Here is a 21,166-nt window from a genome sequence, read left to right on the forward strand (position 1 = left end):
GTTGTGTTGTGCTGTTGCCACTAGGGATAAAACATTATGTAACGTCCTACCTTTTAACAAAGGTAGAACACCTGTGTTCAGTGCTACTCCCTGGATCACTGTTAGCACCACAGTACAAAATATAGCATTCATAGCAATAGTATCAACATTACAACGTAATGATCCAGTACGACAAATAAGGGAAATACAACTTGCATAGTCCAAATGACTAGCATTCAAATAAAGTTCAAATATCTAACACAGCGGAAATAAAGTAGCAGGGAGCCTCCATCTTCATCATGCGCCACAGGCAGACATGTTGGAATGTATACTCGAGATCCTATCAATAATCTTCATCAGAGCGACCTGCACGTTTGAATATGCAGCCCCACGAATGGAGGTCAGTACAATGATGTACTGGCAAATGACACTTATTTGGTGGCAGTTTTGAAAGACTAACTACATGAATTTGGCATGGTGGAGCTAGGCTATTTGCATAAAGCCAGTTTTGTCCTATATTTGATAAAACATTTGATATCTTTGAAATTCATCGTGGGTGTTCAGAGGGCGCACCATGACACACCATGAAGTTTATTAGGGTAACTTTGAAATCCATCATGGGTGTTCAGAGGGCTCACCATGACACACCATGAAGGGTTTCTAGCGCATTTTAATTGACTTTAGAAAACAAAAGAGGTGTTGAGATTCTTCAGTACAATCCCTGTCTAGCAGCTCAAATTGTCCATGACCGGGGACACGGCTAAGATCTTAGGTTTAACTCTCGAGAGGTTGTGCACTTTCACCTTACGACCCATCCTACCCAAGAGTAAGATGAGACAAGACCTTTGGGAAGAGAAGTTCACCCATACTAGCCAGACCCGTTTCTCTTGCATTTCTGCAACCACCCTCTAATCCGACAACAGGATGAACCTCCACAACTTAAGAATCTTGGCAGAGCCATATACCATAAGGTTGCACTGGAAGCTATCTAAAACAGTGAAGACCTACAAATCTCTTTGTTCCTGGGTGGCGATCCACAAGTGCACCCTCAGGCGAAGACAACCACAATGTGGCCCTGAGTAGCCACGCAACAATGCGCACCCTCAGGCGAAGACAACCACAATGTGGCCCTGAGTAGCCACTCAACAATACGCACCCTCAGGCGAAGACAACCACAATGTGGCCCTGAGTAGCCACGCAACAATGCGCACCCTCAGGCGAAGACAACCACAATGTGGCCCTGAGTAGCCGCCCACCAATCAGCCAATCCACCCAGGTGTGCATTAAGGTTGTTAGTTTTCAAAGTTTTGTAAACTTTTGTAAACCACCAAACAAATACAAGAGCGGCGGTAATTTTGATAGTAGCCAGGTACGGCAAAGCATTTACCTAACAGGGGGTTCATGGTGGCTATCCACTACTAGGAATTCTAGCATTGCATTCACTTTGGAAACAAAGAACAACCTATCATGCATACTACTAGAAAAACACTAATGCATTGAATAAAACTGGGTGAGAAGATGAGTGTCACTTGCCTTGCTCAAAGCAACCTGAACAATCACAGCAATCACAAGCAAGACCCTGGTCCTCCTCACAATCTAAACAAGACAAACAGGAGCGAAATAAACACAACATTACGAATGCACAACCATAGACATGTATGCATGCATGATATGCATCTTTTAATTTCACACATAGGTATGATGTGAAAATGTTGTATTAAGTGTCCTCTGGTATTTAGAATGTTGTTAATGATCTCTGGTTGTATTTATTTTATTAGGGTTTTATTCATAGCGCTATTAATCAATTAACAATGCATATACATCAACTAAGATAGGTACTGTAGTGTTTATGTTTTCTAAAAATCTAAACCCAACATCTCTGGATGGGGTACAGTAATACAAGACCATAGCAATTGGATTCATTCAAAAATAATTTATAGAATTTGAATTATTGTCAGATTACTAATTTGAGCATATTTGTAAAAGCAAGTTTGTGCACGTATCAACTTTGGTCAAATCTGGTTCCATGATGAACTACATGTTCTAAGGATTCCAGAGAGTACAAATTTGTAAATTTGGGCTCACTGGATTAATTTACACAATTTTTATAGTGTCAAAGGGTTAATTCTCTGTTTTGAATTATGGTGCAAAATGTATCACAGAACCTATACAGTATTGTTGCATGGTTATGTTGTACAGGTTGTAAGATTTCTAACAATATAAAATTTGTAAAATTTGGGCCTACGGTTGATTTTATATGGATTTTACAAGTTGGGGACACAATCTGACATTTAAATTCAATTCAAATTTGGGTTTGACTGGGTTTGACCGGGGCTATTGACAGTGCAGCTGACTGGGTGCCACGTGGCTGATTCCTATTGGCCGATACCCTTTCGGTTAAGTGGTTCTAATCTAAGCCGTAGGATCTAGATCTGACGAACCAATAAAAAGAAAAAAGGAGAGAAAGGGGATGAGAGGGGGCTGCTCACTGCGGGGGCGGCCGGCAATGGCGCGGCGGCGGCGGCGGCTCGGACGGTGGTGGCCGGCGGCGTTGCGGTGGCTCCCCGGATCGGCGGAGACGACAACGAGGCGCGGCTCGGCGAGGCGAAGCGGCCGGCGGTGTCAGCGCTCGCAGCCGTGGCCTCGGGCGGCCGCGGTGTGCGGCTGATGGCGGCGACGCGAGGCGGTGCTCCGGCGAGCAATTTGCTCAGCCTGGCGGCGTTGTTCGTGTGGGGGTGTGGGGGAAAATGGAGAGGGTGGCCGGGGCTTTATAGAGGTGCGCTCGGGGGCAGAGATGGGGGTCGGGGCGAGTGGGGGAGGTGGGGATGGTGGTGTGCTGCGGGGTGGAGACGTGGGCGTCGGTTGGAGGTTGAAGAGGGTGCCGATAGGTGGGGTCGGGGCGTCAGCGAGAGAGAGAGAGAAAAGAGAGAGAGAGGTGCGGGTGCAGGGTTGGGCCATTTCGGCCGAGCTGGGTTGGCTTGGGTCGGCCCAGTTTCGGCCGTTGCGGTCCGTTTCCTTTTTTTTTTGTTCTTTTGTTCTTTTTCTTTTTATACTTTCTTTTATAACTTTTGGTTCACAACTCCGATGGAGTTCAAATTTGTTTCAAAAATTTTGTAAAATCCAGGGGTTTGTTTTAGGACTAAAGGATACAAGAAAAGGCTCATTTGAAAAATAAATAAAATGAAATAGCACATAGCTTAAATAGAAACATAATACCACTAGGTTTTTACTTATTAAGGTTTATTTATTTTATTTGGCTTTTAATGCATGGATGAAAAAGAATGCATGATGAACTTTTAATTTTTGAAAATATAGGGATGTTACAGACTAACCCCCTTAAGATGAAGCACGTCCTCGGGCTTCGGAAAGGCTAGCAAATAGGTGAGGGTGATCTTCTCGAAGACTGTCTTCGCGCTCCCAAGTTGCTTCTTCCTCAGTATGGTGACTCCACTGAACTTTGCAGAATTTAATAGTCTTGGTACGCGTATTCCTTTCAGCTCTTTCCAAGATCTTGATCGGTTTCTCCTCATAGGTCAGGTCACTCTCCAACTGAACTTCTTCAAGGGGTACTGTATCACTCAACGGGGTCTCTGACATCTCTGGGTGACATTTCTTTAACTGACTGACATGGAACACATTGTGAACGGCTGAAAGAACTTCAGGCAACTCAATCTCATAGGCTACTTCTCCTTTGCGAGATAACACCTTGAATGGTCCAATAAATCTCGGAGCTAATTTCCCTTTGATTCCAAATCTTTTGACACCTCGAAGAGGCGACACTCTGAGGTAAACTCTATCTCCTACCTCATAGGAAACATCGCTACGCTTTTTATCAGCATAGCTCTTCTGCCTGGATTGTGCTATCTTCAGTCTATCTTTGATCAGTCTAACCTTCTCTTCAGCTTCTTGAATAATATCAGGTCCAAATAAGCTTCTTTCTCCTAACCCACTCCACAGTAGTGGTGTGGTGCATTTCTTTCCATACAAGGCTTCAAATGGTGACATCTCAATACTAGCTTGGTAGCTGTTGTTGTAAGAGAATTCTGCATATGGCAGGTTGTCATCCCAACTAGATCCATAATCTAGAGCACAAGCTCTCAACATGTCCTCCAAGATCTGATTCACTCTCTCGGTTTGACCATCTGTCTGTGGATGAAATGCTGTACTGAACTCCAACCTAGTTCCCAGTGATTCATGCAATTGTTTCCAGAAATGCGAGGTAAATTGGGTACCTCTATCAGAAACGATACTCTTGGGCACGCCATGGAGGCACACAATTCTCTTCATGTAGATATCCGCTAGCTTCGCACTAGTGTAAGTGGTCTTCACTGGCACAAAGTGAGCTACCTTGGTCAAACGACAAACTACTACCCAGATTGAATCATACCCGGATTTAGTTCGAGGTAATCCAGTTATGAAGTCCATACCGATTTGATCCCATTTCCAATCTGGAACTTTCAATGGTTGCAACAAACCTGCTGGTTTCTGATGTTGAGCTTTCACCTTACTACATGTGTTACATTTGGCTATGTACTCTGCAATGTCCTTCTTCAAGCCATTCCACCAAAATCTCTCCTTCAGATCCATGTACATCTTAGTATTACCTGGATGAATGGAATATGGTGACTCATGGGCTTCTTGGAAAATCAACTTCCTTAGATCGGGGTCCTCCGGTACACAGATACGTTTCCCAAACCAAACAGTTCCTTGCTCATCTTCACGGAACTCTGTTGTTCTTCCTTCTGCCAATGCTTCCTTCAAGACTCTTCTAACTTCTTCTATTTCTTTATCTCCTTTCTGAGTTTCTCTAATTGTATCCATCAATGTTGGTTGAACTACTAGTGACGCTACAAAACCTTCTAGTACAACCTCCAAACCGAGATCCCTAAATGCTTCACACAAATCCTTGGGTAACTCATTGCTTGACAAACAGTTCACATAAGTCTTACGACTCAGGGCATCAGCGACCACGTTTGCTTTACCGGGATGGTATTGCAAACTCATGTCGTAATCCTTAATGAGCTCTAACCATCTTCTCTGCCTCATGTTCAGATCCTTCTGAGTGAAAATGTACTTTAGACTCTTGTGATCGGTGAATACTTCACAACGCTTCCCCATCAGGTAGTGTCTCCATGTCTTCAAGGCATGAACTACTGAAGCTAGCTCTAAGTCATGAGTAGGGTAGTTGCCTTCATGTTTCTTGAGCTGTCGAGAAGCATAAGATGCTACTTTGCCTCCTTGCATCAACACACTTCCAAGTCCTTGACGTGATGCGTCACAGAACACTTGAAATTCTTTCTCTAGATCAGGTAGACACAACACCGGAGCAGATACTAATCTTTTCTTCAATTCTTGGAAGCTGGCTTCACAAGCATCAGTCCACTCATATTTCTTTTCTTTCTTCAACAACTCACTCATGGGTTTACAAATCTTGGATAAATTCTCAATGAATCTTCTATAGTAACCTGCCAAACCTAAGAAACTACGGATTTCTCCGACGTTTTTAGGAGTTTCCCATTCTGTCACAGCAGTCACCTTTGAAGGGTCGACGGCAATTCCATCCTTGGATACTACGTGGCCGAGAAATCCTACTTCACTCAGCCAGAACTCACATTTACTGAACTTCGCATACAGCTTGTGTTCCCTTAGTTTCTCCATAATAATGCGAAGGTGTTCCTCATGTTCCTTAACACTCTTGGAATAGATTAGTATGTCATCAATGAAGACTACGACAAACTTATCAAGAAATTCCATGAACACTTTGTTCATCATATTCATGAAGTATGATGGGGCATTGGTTAAGCCAAAGGGCATCACCGTATACTCATATGAGCCATATCTAGTGACAAAAGCGGTCTTGGGTATGTCATGCTCTCTAATCTTAAGCTGAAAGTATCCAGAACGTAGATCGATCTTGGAAAACACAGTTGCTCCTTCCAGCTGATCAAACAAGTCATTGATCCTCGGTAGGGGGTATTTGTTTTTGATGGTTACTTCATTCAGCGACCGATAATCCATCACCAAACGCTGACTATTGTCCTTCTTCATAACAAACAGAACTGGGGCTCCCCACGGGGATGAACTCTCTCTGATAAATCCTTTGCGTTGCTGCTCCTCAAGCTGCTTTTTGAGTTCCTTCAACTCATCAGTGGACATAGGATAAGGTCTCTTTGCTATAGGGCCCGTGCCCGGGAGCAAGTCAATCAGAAACTCCACATCTCTATCTGGTGGCATTCCTGGTAATTCCTTTGGAAAGACATATGGGTATTCTCTTACTATAGCCACTTGGTCTAGGCTAACCTCCTTAAGATGGTTTAGGCTAACTCCCTGAAGATAGTTCAGCCTAAAATCTCCAACATTCAATTGGGATTTGAATCGAATCATTTTCCCTTCAGGGGTAGTGAGTGTAATTGATCTACTAACACAATCTATGACTCCTTTATAGGTAGTCATCTAGTCCATTCTCAAGATAACATCCACACCTTGGGATTCCAAAATTACCAGTTGGGTTGGATCACGTCTTGGCGGCATTTGTGGTTGTCTTAGCATAGATGAGAAACAAGATAGATAGATCTAAGGAATAAAATTTCCTACCCATGCACAAACAAGTCACACAATAAACAATCCATAAAACCACAACCATAAAGCAACACACTAACATTCAAAACAAGAAATTCCAAACTTTCTTTAATCAGTAATAAGGTTCAAAAATACGCATAGACTAGTTGGTACTGCCAAACATCTGGTAGTAGGGCAATACAACTGAACGTAACGGAAATACACATGATTCAATGGGGTCATCTAACGCTTCTTGACTACCTTAACAAGCTAGAGAATATAGCTACTTGTTCGTCTTCCTTGATGGTTTTCATGAGTTGGGTCATCTAAGGAAAGAGGAAAACATTTTTGAAGATGGAATAGATGAGAGTACTAGAAGTTCACAAAGTACACCTTTTCTTTAATAGAAATAAGATTAGATAGATTTTTCTCCTAGGGTCTTCCTATTTTCTAATCCAAACCTAGGGTCTCGATCCTACAGGCAACACTATGCTCTGATACCATTTTGTAACGTCCTACCTTTTAACAAAGGTAGAACACCTGTGTTCAGTGCTACTCCCTGGATCACTGTTAGCACCACAGTACAAAATATAGCATTCATAGCAATAGTATCAACATTACAACGTAATGATCCGGTACGACAAATAAGGGAAATACAACTTGCATAGTCCAAATGACTAGCATTCAAATAAAGTTCAAATATCTAACACAGCGGAAATAAAGTAGCATGGAGCCTCCATCTTCATCATGCGCCACAGGCAGACATGTTGGAATGTATACTCGAGATCCTATCAATAATCTTCATCAGAGCGACCTGCACGTTTGAATATGCAGCCCCACGAATGGAGGTCAGTACAATGATGTACTGGCAAATGACACTTATTTGGTGGCAGTTTTGAAAGACTAACTACATGAATTTGGCATGGTGGAGCTAGGCTATTTGCATAAAGCCAGTTTTGTCCTATATTTGATAAAACATTTGATATCTTTGAAATTCATCGTGGGTGTTCAGAGGGCGCACCATGACACACCACGAAGTTTATTAGGGTAACTTTGAAATCCATCATGGGTGTTCAGAGGGCTCACCATGACACACCATGAAGGGTTTCTAGCGCATTTTAATTGACTTTAGAAAACAAAAGAGGTGTTGAGATTCTTCAGTACAATCCCTGTCTAGCAGCTCAAATTGTCCATGACCGGGGACACGGCTAAGATCTTAGGTTTAACTCTCGAGAGGTTGTGCACTTTCACCTTACGACCCATCCTACCCAAGAGTAAGATGAGACAAGACCTTTGGGAAGAGAAGTTCACCCATACTAGCCAGACCCGTTTCTCTTGCATTTCTGCAACCACCCTCTAATCCGACAACAGGATGAACCTCCACAACTTAAGAATCTTGGCAGAGCCATATACCATAAGGTTGCACTGGAAGCTATCTAAAACAGTGAAGACCTACAAATCTCTTTGTTCCTGGGTGGCGATCCACAAGTGCACCCTCAGGCGAAGACAACCACAATGTGGCCCTGAGTAGCCACGCAACAATGCGCACCCTCAGGCGAAGACAACCACAATGTGGCCCTGAGTAGCCACTCAACAATACGCACCCTCAGGCGAAGACAACCACAATGTGGCCCTGAGTAGCCACGCAACAATGCGCACCCTCAGGCGAAGACAACCACAATGTGGCCCTGAGTAGCCGCCCACCAATCAGCCAATCCACCCAGGTGTGCATTAAGGTTGTTAGTTTTCAAAGTTTTGTAAACTTTTGTAAACCACCAAACAAATACAAGAGCGGCGGTAATTTTGATAGTAGCCAGGTACGGCAAAGCATTTACCTAACAGGGGGTTCATGGTGGCTATCCACTACTAGGAATTCTAGCATTGCATTCACTTTGGAAACAAAGAACAACCTATCATGCATACTACTAGAAAAACACTAATGCATTGAATAAAACTGGGTGAGAAGATGAGTGTCACTTGCCTTGCTCAAAGCAACCTGAACAATCACAGCAATCACAAGCAAGACCCTGGTCCTCCTCACAATCTAAACAAGACAAACAGGAGCGAAATAAACACAACATTCTGAATGCACAACCATAGACATGTATGCATGCATGATATGCATCTTTTAATTTCACACATAGGTATGATGTGAAAATGTTGTATTAAGTGTCCTCTGGTATTTAGAATGTTGTTAATGATCTCTGGTTGTATTTATTTTATTAGGGTTTTATTCATAGCGCTATTAATCAATTAACAATGCATATACATCAACTAAGATAGGTACTGTAGTGTTTATGTTTTCTAAAAATCTAAACCCAACATCTCTGGATGGGGTACAGTAATACAAGACCATAGCAATTGGATTCATTCAAAAATAATTTATAGAATTTGAATTATTGTCAGATTACTAATTTGAGCATATTTGTAAAAGCAAGTTTGTGCACGTATCAACTTTGGTCAAATCTGGTTCCATGATGAACTACATGTTCTAAGGATTCCAGAGAGTACAAATTTGTAAATTTGGGCTCACTGGATTAATTTACACAATTTTTATAGTGTCAAAGGGTTAATTCTCTGTTTTGAATTATGGTGCAAAATGTATCACAGAACCTATACAGTATTGTTGCATGGTTATGTTGTACAGGTTGTAAGATTTCTAACAATATAAAATTTGTAAAATTTGGGCCTACGGTTGATTTTATATGGATTTTACAAGTTGGGGACACAATCTGACATTTAAATTCAATTCAAATTTGGGTTTGACTGGGTTTGACCGGGGCTATTGACAGTGCAGCTGACTGGGTGCCACGTGGCTGATTCCTATTGGCCGATACCCTTTCGGTTAAGTGGTTCTAATCTAAGCCGTAGGATCTAGATCTGACGAACCAATAAAAAGAAAAAAGGAGAGAAAGGGGATGAGAGGGGGCTGCTCACTGCGGGGGCGGCCGGCAATGCGCGCGGCGGCGGCGGCTCGGACGGTGGTGGCCGGCGGCGTTGCGGTGGCTCCCGGATCGGCGGAGACGACAACGAGGCGCGGCTCGGCGAGGCGAAGCGGCCGGCGGTGGCCGCGCTCGCAGCCGTGGCCTCGGGCGGCCGCGGTGTGCGGCTGATGGCGGCGACGCGAGGCGGTGCTCCGGCGAGCAATTTGCTCAGCCTGGCGGCGTTGTTCGTGTGGGGGTGTGGGGGAAAATGGAGAGGGTGGCCGGGGCTTTATAGAGGTGCGCTCGGGGGCAGAGATGGGGGTCGGGGCGAGTGGGGGAGGTGGGGATGGTGGTGTGCTGCGGGGTGGAGACGTGGGCGTCGGTTGGAGGTTGAAGAGGGTGCCGACAGGTGGGGTCGGGGCGTCAGCGAGAGAGAGAGAGAAAAGAGAGAGAGAGGTGCGGGTGCAGGGTTGGGCCATTTCGGCCGAGCTGGGTTGGCTTGGGTCGGCCCAGTTTCGGCCGTTGCGGTCCGTTTCCTTTTTTTTTTGTTCTTTTGTTCTTTTTCTTTTTATACTTTCTTTTATAACTTTTGGTTCACAACTCCGATGGAGTTCAAATTTGTTTCAAAATTTTTGTAAAATCCAGGGGTTTGTTTTAGGACTAAAGGATACAAGAAAAGGCTCATTTGAAAAATAAATAAAATGAAATAGCACATAGCTTAAATAGAAACATAATACCACTAGGTTTTTACTTATTAAGGTTTATTTATTTTATTTGGCTTTTAATGCATGGATGAAAAAGAATGCATGATGAACTTTTAATTTTTGAAAATATAGGGATGTTACACATTAGTGCTATGTTCAAGGATGTAGTCACTAGTTACATTACGCACCATACTTAATGCAATTGTCTGTTGTTTGCAACTTAATACTGGAGGGGGTTCGGATGATAACCTGAAGGTGGACTTTTTAGGCATAGATGCAGTTGGATGACGGTCTATGTACTTTGTCGTAATGCCCAATTAAATCTCACTATACTCATCATGATATGTATGTGCATGGTCATGCTCTCTTTATTTGTCAATTGCCCAACTGTAATTTGTTCACCCAACATGCTGTTCGTCTTATGGGAGAGACACCTCTAGTGAACTGTGGACCCCGGTCCAATTCTCTTTACTGAAATACAATCTACTGCAATACTTGTTCTACTGTTTTCTGCAAACAATCATCATCCACACTATACATCTAATCCTTTGTTACAGCAAGCCGGTGAGATTGACAACCTCACTGTTTCGTTGGGGCAAAGTACTTTGGTTGTGTTGTGCAGGTTCCACGTTGGCGCCGGAATCCCTGGTGTTGCGCCGCACTACATCCCGCCGCCATCAACCTTCAACGTGCTTCTTGGCTCCTCCTGGTTCGATAAACCTTGGTTTCTTTCTGAGGGAAAACTTGCTGCTGTGCGCATCATACCTTCCTCTTGGGGTTGCCCAACGAACGTGTGAAATACACGCCATCAAGGCCCAGAAGGATAGTTCGAAGGCCCAGATGTCCAGATCCAGCCCAATTGAAATCTTTCTTTTCTTGGATTTTTTTCACCCCCTGATTTCTGGCTACTTCATTTTTCTTTTGGTCCTGTGCCGCCTTGGAAACGTTGAGACCGCTGCTGCAAAATGGGACCCGCATGTCATCCTCTATGTACAATAAAGTTTCTTTTCTTGGATTATTTTTGGCTCCTGATATTTGGTCACTTGCCTTTTTCTTTCGATCTCATGCCACGTTTGAAACGTTGAGGAATCTGCTGGCTCATGGGACCCGCATGTCATCCTCTATGTACAATAAAAGTTTGATTTCTTGGATTTTTTTCACCCTCTGATTTTTGGCTATTTCCTTTTTCTTTTGATCCCCTGCCGCCTTTGAAACGTTTAGTAAGCTGCTGGCTCATAGGTCCCACATGTCAGCCTGTATGAACGATAAAGCTTTCCTTTCTTGGAGTTTTTTTTTACCCCCTAATTTCTGGCTACTTTCATTTTCTTTTGACCTCAAGCCGCATTTGAAACGTTGGGACCACTGCCGCACAATGGGACCCGCATGTCATCCTGTATGTACAATCAAGTTTTTTTTTGGATTATTTTTGGCTCCTGATATTTGGTCACTTGCCTTTTTCTTTCGATCTCATGCCACGTTTGAAACGTTGAGGAACCTGCTGGCTCATGGGACCCGCATGTCATCCTCTATGTGCTATAAAACTTTCCTTTGTTGGATTTTTTTTACCCTCTGATTTTTGGCTTGCCTTTTTCTTTTGATCCCCTCTGCCCCCTTTGAAACGTTGAGTAAGCTGCTGGCTCAAGGGACCCGCATGTCATCCTCTATGTCCATCAACTTTCTTTTCTTGGATTTTTTTGACCACCTAATTACTAGCTACTTTCTTTTTCTTTTGATCTCAAGCCGCATTTCAAACATTGAGACCGCTGCTGCAAAATTGGACCCACATGTCATCCTCTATGTACAATAAATCTTGGATTATTTTTGGCTCCTGATATTGGGTCACTTGCCTTTTTCTTTCGATCTCATGCCGCCTTTGAAACGTTGAGTAAGCTGCTGGCTCATGGGTCCCGCATGTCATCCTCTACGAACAATAAAAGTTTCCTTTCTTGGAGTTATTTTTGACCCCTAATTTCTGGCTATTTGCCTTTTTCTTTTCATCCCCTGCCCCCTTTGAAACGATGAGGACGCTGTTGGCAGGTCGGTCCCACATGTCATCCTCAATGAACAATAAAAGTTTCCTTTGGTGGATTTATTTTTGACCCCTAATTAATTTCTGGCTATTTCCTTTTATTCTTTTGATCCCCTGGCGCCTTGGAATCGTTAAGGATGCTGCTGCCTCATGGGTCCCGCATGTCATCCTCTCAGAAAGGTTAATGTTTCTTTTCTTGGATTTTGTTTACTGATGACCCTCAAGTATAGGGGATCGCAACAGTCTTCGAGGGAAGTAAAACCCAATTTATTGATTCGACACAAGGGGAGACAAAGAACACTTGGAAGCCTTAACAACGGAGTTGTCAATTCAGTTGCACTGAAACAGACTTGCTCGCAAGGGTTTATCGATAGTAACGAGGTTTATAACGATAGCAGTAGTGAAATAACAGCAAAGAGAGTAACAGAGACAGCAGTAGTGATTTTAGTAAACAGCAGGATTAAAATACTGTAGGCACGGGGACGGATGACGGGCGTTGCATGGATGAGAGAAACTCATGTAACAATCATAGCAGGGCATTTGCAGATAATAATAAAACGGTGTCCAAGTACAAAGCAATCAATAGGCATGTGTTCCATATATAGTCGTGCGTGCTCGCAATGAGAAACTTGCACAACATCTTTTGTCCTACCAGCCGGTGGCAGCCGGGCCTCAAGGGAAACTACTGGATATTAAGGTACTCCTTTTAATAGAGTACCGGAGCAAAGCATTAACACTCCGTGAACACATGTGATCCTCACATCGCTACCATTCCCTCCGGTTGTCCCGATTTCTGTCACTTCGGGGCCATCGGTTCCGGACAGCGACATGTGTATACAACTTATAGGTAAGACCATAAACAATGATTATCTTGATGAAACAATAACATGTTCAGATCTGAGATCATGGCACTCGGGCCCTAGTGACAAGCATTAAGCATAACAAGTTGCAACAATATCATCAAAGTACCAACTACGGACACTAGGCACTATGCCCTAACAATCTTATGCTATTACATGACCAATCTCATCCAATCCCTACCATCCCCTTCGGCCTGGGGAATTACTCACACATGGATGGGGGAAACATGGCTGGTTGATGTAGAGGCGTTGGCGGTGATGGCGGCGATGATCTCCTCCAATTCCCCGTCCCGGCGGAGTGCCAGAACGGAGACTTCTGGCTCCCGCGACGGAGTTTCGCGATGTGGCGGCGTTACGGAGGGTTTCGGCGACTTCGACTTCTCCCCGTGCGTTTTTAGGTCGAGGCCGATAAATAGTCCGAAGGAGGGCGTCGGAGGCCGGCCGAGGGGCCACACCACAGGCCGCGCGGGCCCCCCGGGCCGCGCCGCCCTATGGTGTGGGGCCCTCGGGCCTCCACTTCAATTGCCCTTCTGGCTCCGTTAGTTTCCTGGGAAAATAGGGCCTTCTGCATAAATTCCAAGGTTTTTCCCGAAAGTTGGATTTCTGCACAAAAACGAGACACCAGAGCAGTTCTGCTGAAAACAGCGTTAGTCCGTGTTAGTTGCATCCAAAACACACAAATTAGAGGCAAAACAATAGCAAAAGTGTTCGGGAAAGTAGATACGTTTTGGACGTATCAACTCCCCCCAAGCTTAGCTTATTGCTTGTCCTCAAGCAATTCAGTTAACAACTGAGCGATAAAAGAACTTTCACGAACACATTTGCTCATATGATGTATATATTCTCATGCTATGGCTAATACTCGAGCAGTTCATAATGAGATATATGCAAATAAGATCATCTAACAGCTATGTCAATCATGGAGAGGTACCAACAATTAATAAGAAGCATCATGAATCATGTGTATAAGCAAGATTGCAATGTTCATAAGAGAGTATGATAAAGTGGTATCTCGCTGGCCTGTATTTGGTTGGCAAAACATAAATGCCCGGGCACCTCTGGAGTTCATAGAAAGATTAGAAGTAGTGATTGTCAAAAGATAAATGCATCAAAGTTATACCACAATCAATCATATTTTGAGACAAGCATATTATACTAAGAATGACAGTTGTGCTCTCAAGATAGTGCTCAAAGAAATAATGGAGACACAACATAAAAGTAAAAGATTGACCCTTCGCAGAGGGAAGCGAGGGGATTAACATGCGCTAGAGCTTTTCATTTTTATAAAGACAGGAGTAAAATTATTTTGAGAGGTGTTTGTTGTTGTCAACGAATGGTAATGGGTACACTAACTACCTCGCCAACCGGACTTTCAAGAGCGGCTCCCATGAATTATTGCATATTTATTTGGCACTCCTTCCAACCTTTCTTTCACAAACCATGGCTAACCGAATCCTCGGGTGCCTGCCAACAATCTCATACCATGAAGGAGTGCCTTTTTTATTTTGGTTTTATTATGATGATGACACTCCCCCCAACCTTTGCTTACACAAGCCATGGCTAACCGAATCCTTCGGGTGCCGTCCAACAATCACAAACCATGGAGGAGTGTCTAATTAAGTTAATTAATTCGGGACTGGGAATCCCATTGCCACTCTTTTTGCAAAATTATTGGATAAGCGGATGTGCCACTAGTCCATATGAGAGTCCGTCAAAAGTAAATGACAAGGTTGAAAGCTAAACACCACATACTTCCTCATGAGCTATGAAACATAAACACAAATTGAGAAGCATTTTGAAGGTTTTAAAGGTAGCGCATGAGAATTTACTTGGAATGGTTTGAAATGCCATGCATAGGTATTTATGGTGGACACTTTTGGAACAACTTGGTTTTCAGGTGTTTGGAAGCACGAGCAGCGTTCCCGCTCAGTACAAGTGAAGGCTAGCAATAGACTAGGGAGCGACAAATCAAGAGAGCAGTAACTGTCATAATCATGCTTGCGGCAAAATAAATTAACGGAGGCATAAAAGTGATACAAGAACTCTGAAGCAATATAAATTATCGAGGCTTAATTGACTTTTTGTTCAGTCATATGCATGCGTGAGCATGTGCCAAGTCGATATAAATGAATTATTCAGAGGAGGATACCACAATGCCATACTTACTTATGAATAAAACAATGCAAACAAACATACATGACATGCTACTCATATTAATAAATTGGAGCTAAACATGAGAGATCATGAACTACTAGACTTTCTCAAATAACATATACCTCACACGAACCAACTAAGCATGCTCACATGGATGAGTATATGTGCAAAAATGAAAGCAAATAGAGTTCATACCAGCCTCTCACCACAATCAGATTGTCGTAGATCGTCATTATTGCCTTTTCACTTGTGTAGCTTGGATAATATGAAATGAAAACCACGCTCCAGCCACTGAAGACCATTGAATTCATAAAGAACTTTACAAACCAGAGAAGAACAGCAAATATTTTTGGTGTTTTCAAATTGCAAATAAGAACAAGAGGAAACAAACAAACAAAGCAAAATCTTTTTGGGTTTTCTTATAGCAAACTAGCAATAGCAAATAAAGTGAAACAAATGCAAGAAACTAAAGCAAACAAATGGTGAAGAGAAATAACAGAAATATTTTTGGTCTTTTTGTGTTTTGGGAAGGAAACAAAGCGAATCAAGAAATAGCAAACTAAAAGAAACACAGAAAAGCGAAATGGCAGAAATCTGCCAAAACCTGACAGCAGTACAGAAATCGATTTTAACAAAAATCTTACGTTGCTCAGATCGAAAAGTGTTCAACTAATGAAAGTTAGATAACAACCTGGGGAACCTACACAAAAATTTGCAGCTCACAATGACGCTCTGGCTATTTTTGACGATTTTTACAGTAACGTTCCAGAATCTGTTTTCAGGCAGCATTTCCCCAAATATCATCTTCCTCTCATTAGAAAACCACTCAAACGAACAAAACAAGTATGTGCGAGTATCCAGCAACCATAATATGCAAAGAATGAGTGATGCTGGTATACCTCCCCCCAAGCTTAGGCTTTTGGCCTAAGTGGAGTTCAATCCCATCGATCCCATGAAGTAGTGTCTCCGTAATATGAAGATGGGTCGTATTCCGGGTATGTGCTAGAAGAAGCACCCGGATATGTGACGGTGTGGTCGTAGGAGGTCCCGACGTCCTCGGAGTCATGTTGCTGGTGGAAGTCTCTTATCTTCAAATGTTCATCCACCTCCTCCTTAGTGCACGACCATGACTGCCTGTCAATACTCAACAAACTAGGTTGGGGAAGAGGGATTTCCTTCTCCTCCCCGTCGAAAACAACATTCTATACACCATACTATCTAAAGTAGAGTCAGTAGTAACAAAATGATGACTCTTCATAGCAGTAATATCAAGTCTCCTAGGGGCCAATGGCACATCATTAGGATCAATAGGAAGATTAAGATATGTTAAAACGCGCAGTGCAATGGTTCCTCCAAAAATAGGCCCCCTGGTAGTCAGGCGGCGAGCAATAAGAGCACCAAGGTGATAGGAGGTTTGACCAGTAAGTGCAATATTCAGGAAAGCAAGATGGTAGCTAGAGATATTACTAGTGTTCTCCCTACCAAGAATGCTAGTAGCAATGTAGTATGCAAAATATTTAATGGCGGGGAGTTGAATGTTCCTTATCTTGCCCCGCTGAATGGTGCGACAATCATCGTCGGTGATCCCACGGTAGAGCTCCAGCAAGTCCCGGGGGTTGTCATCAATCCTACTTGCTGTACCTACAGGGGCAATATCCAAGGCACAACAAAAATCCTTCAATGGCATAGTTACAGTATTACCATAAATCCTGAACGCAACTGTTGGCTCATAGTGTTTGTTGTTGAACTGGAAACTCTCGACGAAGATTTTGGTGAGCAAGTAGTATTGCTCCCTTTCATCGCCCATATAAGTGGTTAACCCTGCCCTGTTGACAAGGGTTAAGAAATCCTACAGTATCCCTGCATTCCTTAGAAAATCATAACATGGAAAAGTAGAAGCATTAGGAGGACCGTTGTCCTCTTCAGGCGCGAAGCTAGGCGCGAGGATGTCTTCATTATATGATTGCCTAATCCGGGTGGCGGCCCTAGAAGGCCTCCCGGTGCTGGTTGTCCCCTTCTTGAACAACTCTCCAAAGCTAAACTTCTTCATAGCTTCTCTGAAATTTTCAACAAATGACATAAATTTTTTGATTTGGTGACATATAATTGAGGGAAACTACCATAGGAACTTGCTAGAGTACTAATCATGCATCAAAACTAGTTTCTACCACTTAGAACAAGCATGCAAGCTCACTAAACATGTTACCTACAGCAGCAAAATATTCAAGATATACTCAACCAAACGAAATTCTACTTGGATGGGTGGAGGAGTCACATACCGAAGAGCAAATGTGCCAAATTTCAGACAGAAATCTGGGCTGAGCAAAGAGATCGAAAAATCCGGAGCTCTGGAACAAAAACGCGAGTGAGAGGAACTTGGTACGAGTTTTTCGGGAGAGAGACTGTTCAGGCGAAAGAGATGACAAAGTGGGGCAGAGGGGGCCCACACCATATGGTGGCGCGGCCACCTCCTTGGCCGCGCCGGCCTGTGGTCCGGCGCCCTCTCGGTGCCCCACAGGTCATCCTCTGGTGTTCCCAGTGCCTCGTCGAAAAATAGGACCAACGGTATAATTTTTGTGAATTTTTGAAAACTTTGAAAAACGCACATTTCTGGGTATTTAGTTTATTATTACTGGCCGGGAAAAATTTGAAATCTTCAAATAACTAAAGAACTTTGCAAATTAAAAGTGCTACAGCAACTAGAGCAAGTGGAGGAAGAAAGATATGTTGTTTACCTCCTCTATGCATATAAAAAGTATCCGTTAACAAGGTTGATCAAGTCTTGTCACCAAATAAATTTTACATAGCATAAGAAGAAATAAACCTCAAATCAATCATGTTACCTTGAATTGTATTGATATGGATCCAATCACGAGAATTTGATATTCTTCCTTAGGCTCATATATAGGACAATCAATAGTTCCCACTTTGATAGTTCTCACATTAGAAATAGTATTAACTCCACACGCTTTCTCAATCTTCTTAGGAAAATAAACGGTATGCTCCCTATCATCAACATTGAAAGTAACCTTTCCTTTATTGCAATCAATAACAGCCCCTGCGGTGTTAAGAAAAGGTCTCCCAAGAATAATAGACATATTATCATCTTCAGGCATTTCCAACACAACAAAATCAGTTAATATTAAGCAGTTAGTAGTAACTTGAACAGGAACATTCTCACATATACCAACAGGAATAGCAGTAGATTTATCAGCCATTTGCAAAGATATATCAGTAGGTATCAACTTATCTAAGTAAAGTCTCTTATAAAGAGAAAAAGGCATAACACTAACACCGGCTCCCAAGTCACATAGAGCAGTTTTAACATAATTATTCTTAATAGAACAAGGAATAGTAGGTATACCTGGGTCGCCCAACTTCTTTGGAATTTTGCCATTGAAAGAGTAATTAGCAAGCATAGTGGAAATTTCCTCATTGGGGATTTTCCTTTTGTTAGTAACAATATCTTTCATATACTTTGAATAAGGTGGCAATTTAATAGCATCAGTCAAAGGGATTTGCAAGAATAAAGGTTTCATCCAATCGCAAAATTTATTATAGTGTTCTTCTTCCTTTGATTTTAATTTCTTAGCAGGAAAAGGCATTTGCTTTTGCACCCAAGGTTCTCTTTCATTACCATGTTTCTCAGCAATAAAATCTTCTTTAGTGTACTTTTTATTTTTAGCATGCTTTTCAGGTTCTTCTTCAACCTCTTCTTTATCAGGAGTATCATTCTTATCATTATCATGTTCATTACCACTTTCAGTTTCAGCATCAGAAATAGAAATACTATTAGGATCATTAACAGGTTCAGAGGATTCTACAACATTTTTATGTTTCTTCTTCTTTTTCTTCCTAGAATGAGCACTAGGTTCAATGCGTTGAGAATCTTGTTCAACTCTTTTGGGATGCCCTTCAGGATATAGAGGATCCTGGGTAGAGACACCACCTCTAGTTGTTACTTCATAAGCATGTTTCTCTTTAGAATTATTCCCTAACAAGTCATTTTGCACTTTAGTGAGTTGATCAATTTGAGTTTGAATCATTTGAAAATGTTTAACAAGCATCTTAACATCATTGGAGGTTCTCTCCACAATATCATGCAATTCACTAATAGCTTGAGAATTTTCCATTAAATGATTCTCTACTCTCATATTAAAATTTTCTTGCTTAACAATATAATTATCAAACTCATCTAAGCATTGTGCAGGAGGTTTCGAATACGGAATATCTTCCCTAGTAAAGCGTTGAAGGGAGTTTACCTCAATCATGGATGAAGGGGGGATTATCTCACATATATCTTCAATAGGAGGTAGATTCTTCACATCTTGATTTAATACCTTTCTCCTTGAGAGACTTCTTGGCTTCCCTCATATCTTCATCATTCAATTTAATTAAACCCCGCTTCTTCAATATTGGAGTTGGAGTCGGTTGGGCGTAGTCCAATCATCATGATTCCGGCTTATTTTAGCCAATAATTCTTCGAGCGTAAATGCCTGGAGTTCTTTTCCTGAAAACACAACCAGCACAACTATCCAGGTATGCCCTAGACTCAATGGTTAGTCCACTATAAAATATATCAAGTAAATCATGCTTTTCCAAATCATGCTCAGGTCGAGCTCTAATAAGAGAGCAGAATCTCGACCAAGCCTCAGGCAATTTCTCTTCATCTCCCTGATTAAAATTATAAATTCTCTGCAAAGCAATATGTTGAGCACTAGCAGGAAAGTATTTGCGGAAGAAAACATCAAGCAATTCTTTCGGACTTTTAATAGAATTAGGTGGCAAATTATTATACCAAGTTTTAGCGTCATCCTTTAATGAGAATGGAAATATTTTAGCAACAAAGTAAGTACGCATCTTAACATCATCGAGAAAACAAGCTACTAAGAGTAGATAGCTCAGTCATGTGTTCAACAGCACTTTCTTTTTCAGTACCACAAAAGGGTGTTTTCTCAACAATAGCTATATGAGATAGATCAAGAGAAAAATCATAATCTTTATCCCTAATGTTTATAGGAGATGTGGCAAACTTAGGATCGGGAGACAGTTTATATCTAACGGCATGTTCGCAAGCAACTTTTTAATTTTTCTTGCATCAGTAGTAGCATTGCATTTTTCAATAAAATCATCATTAAGCTCCACATAATCTTCCTCAGGATCATCACTAAAATAACCAAGTTCAGGTGAACTAACAGGTGTAGTAGCATTAGGAGTTTCGGTATTTTCAATTTGTCTAGACCTAGCAATTGTAGCATCTAGAAAAGATCCCAATGAACCACTATCATCAAGCACAGCAGAAACATTATCAATATTATGAGAGTGTTCAGATTCAGCAGATGTACCCGCATGCGAAGCATGTGGCGGTGAAACAAGTTTATCAATCACAGATGGTGAATCAAGAGCAGCAGAGGTATTCAGAATTGTACCTTTTCTTGTAGTGGATGGTAATATGGCGATCTTAGTATCGCGAGGTTTACCCATGATGGAGAATTTGCAGCGAACAATATTAATCCAAGTGAACTTCCAAATAAAGCTATGCTCCCCGGCAACGGCGCCGTAAAATAGTCTTGATGACCCTCAAGTATAGGGGATCGTAACGATCTTCGAGGAAGTAAAACCCAATTTATTGATTCGACACAAGGGGAGACAAAGAACACTTGGAAGCCTTAACAACGGAGTTGTCAATTCAGTTGCACCTGGAAACAGACTTGCTCGCAAGGGTTTATCGATAGTAACAGGTTTATAGCGATAGCGAGTAGTGAAATAACGTGACAGAGTAACAGAGACAGCGTAGTGATTTTAGTAAACAGCAGGATTAAAATACGCGTAGGCACGGGGACGGATGACGGGCGTTGCATGGATGAGAGAAACTCATGTAACAATCATAGCAGGGCATTTGCAGATAATAATAAAACGGTGTCCAAGTACAAAGCAATCAATAGGCATGTGTTCCAT

This window comes from Lolium perenne, chromosome 6 (assembly GCF_019359855.2).
Source record: "Lolium perenne isolate Kyuss_39 chromosome 6, Kyuss_2.0, whole genome shotgun sequence".
Classification (NCBI taxonomy): domain Eukaryota; kingdom Viridiplantae; phylum Streptophyta; class Magnoliopsida; order Poales; family Poaceae; genus Lolium; species Lolium perenne.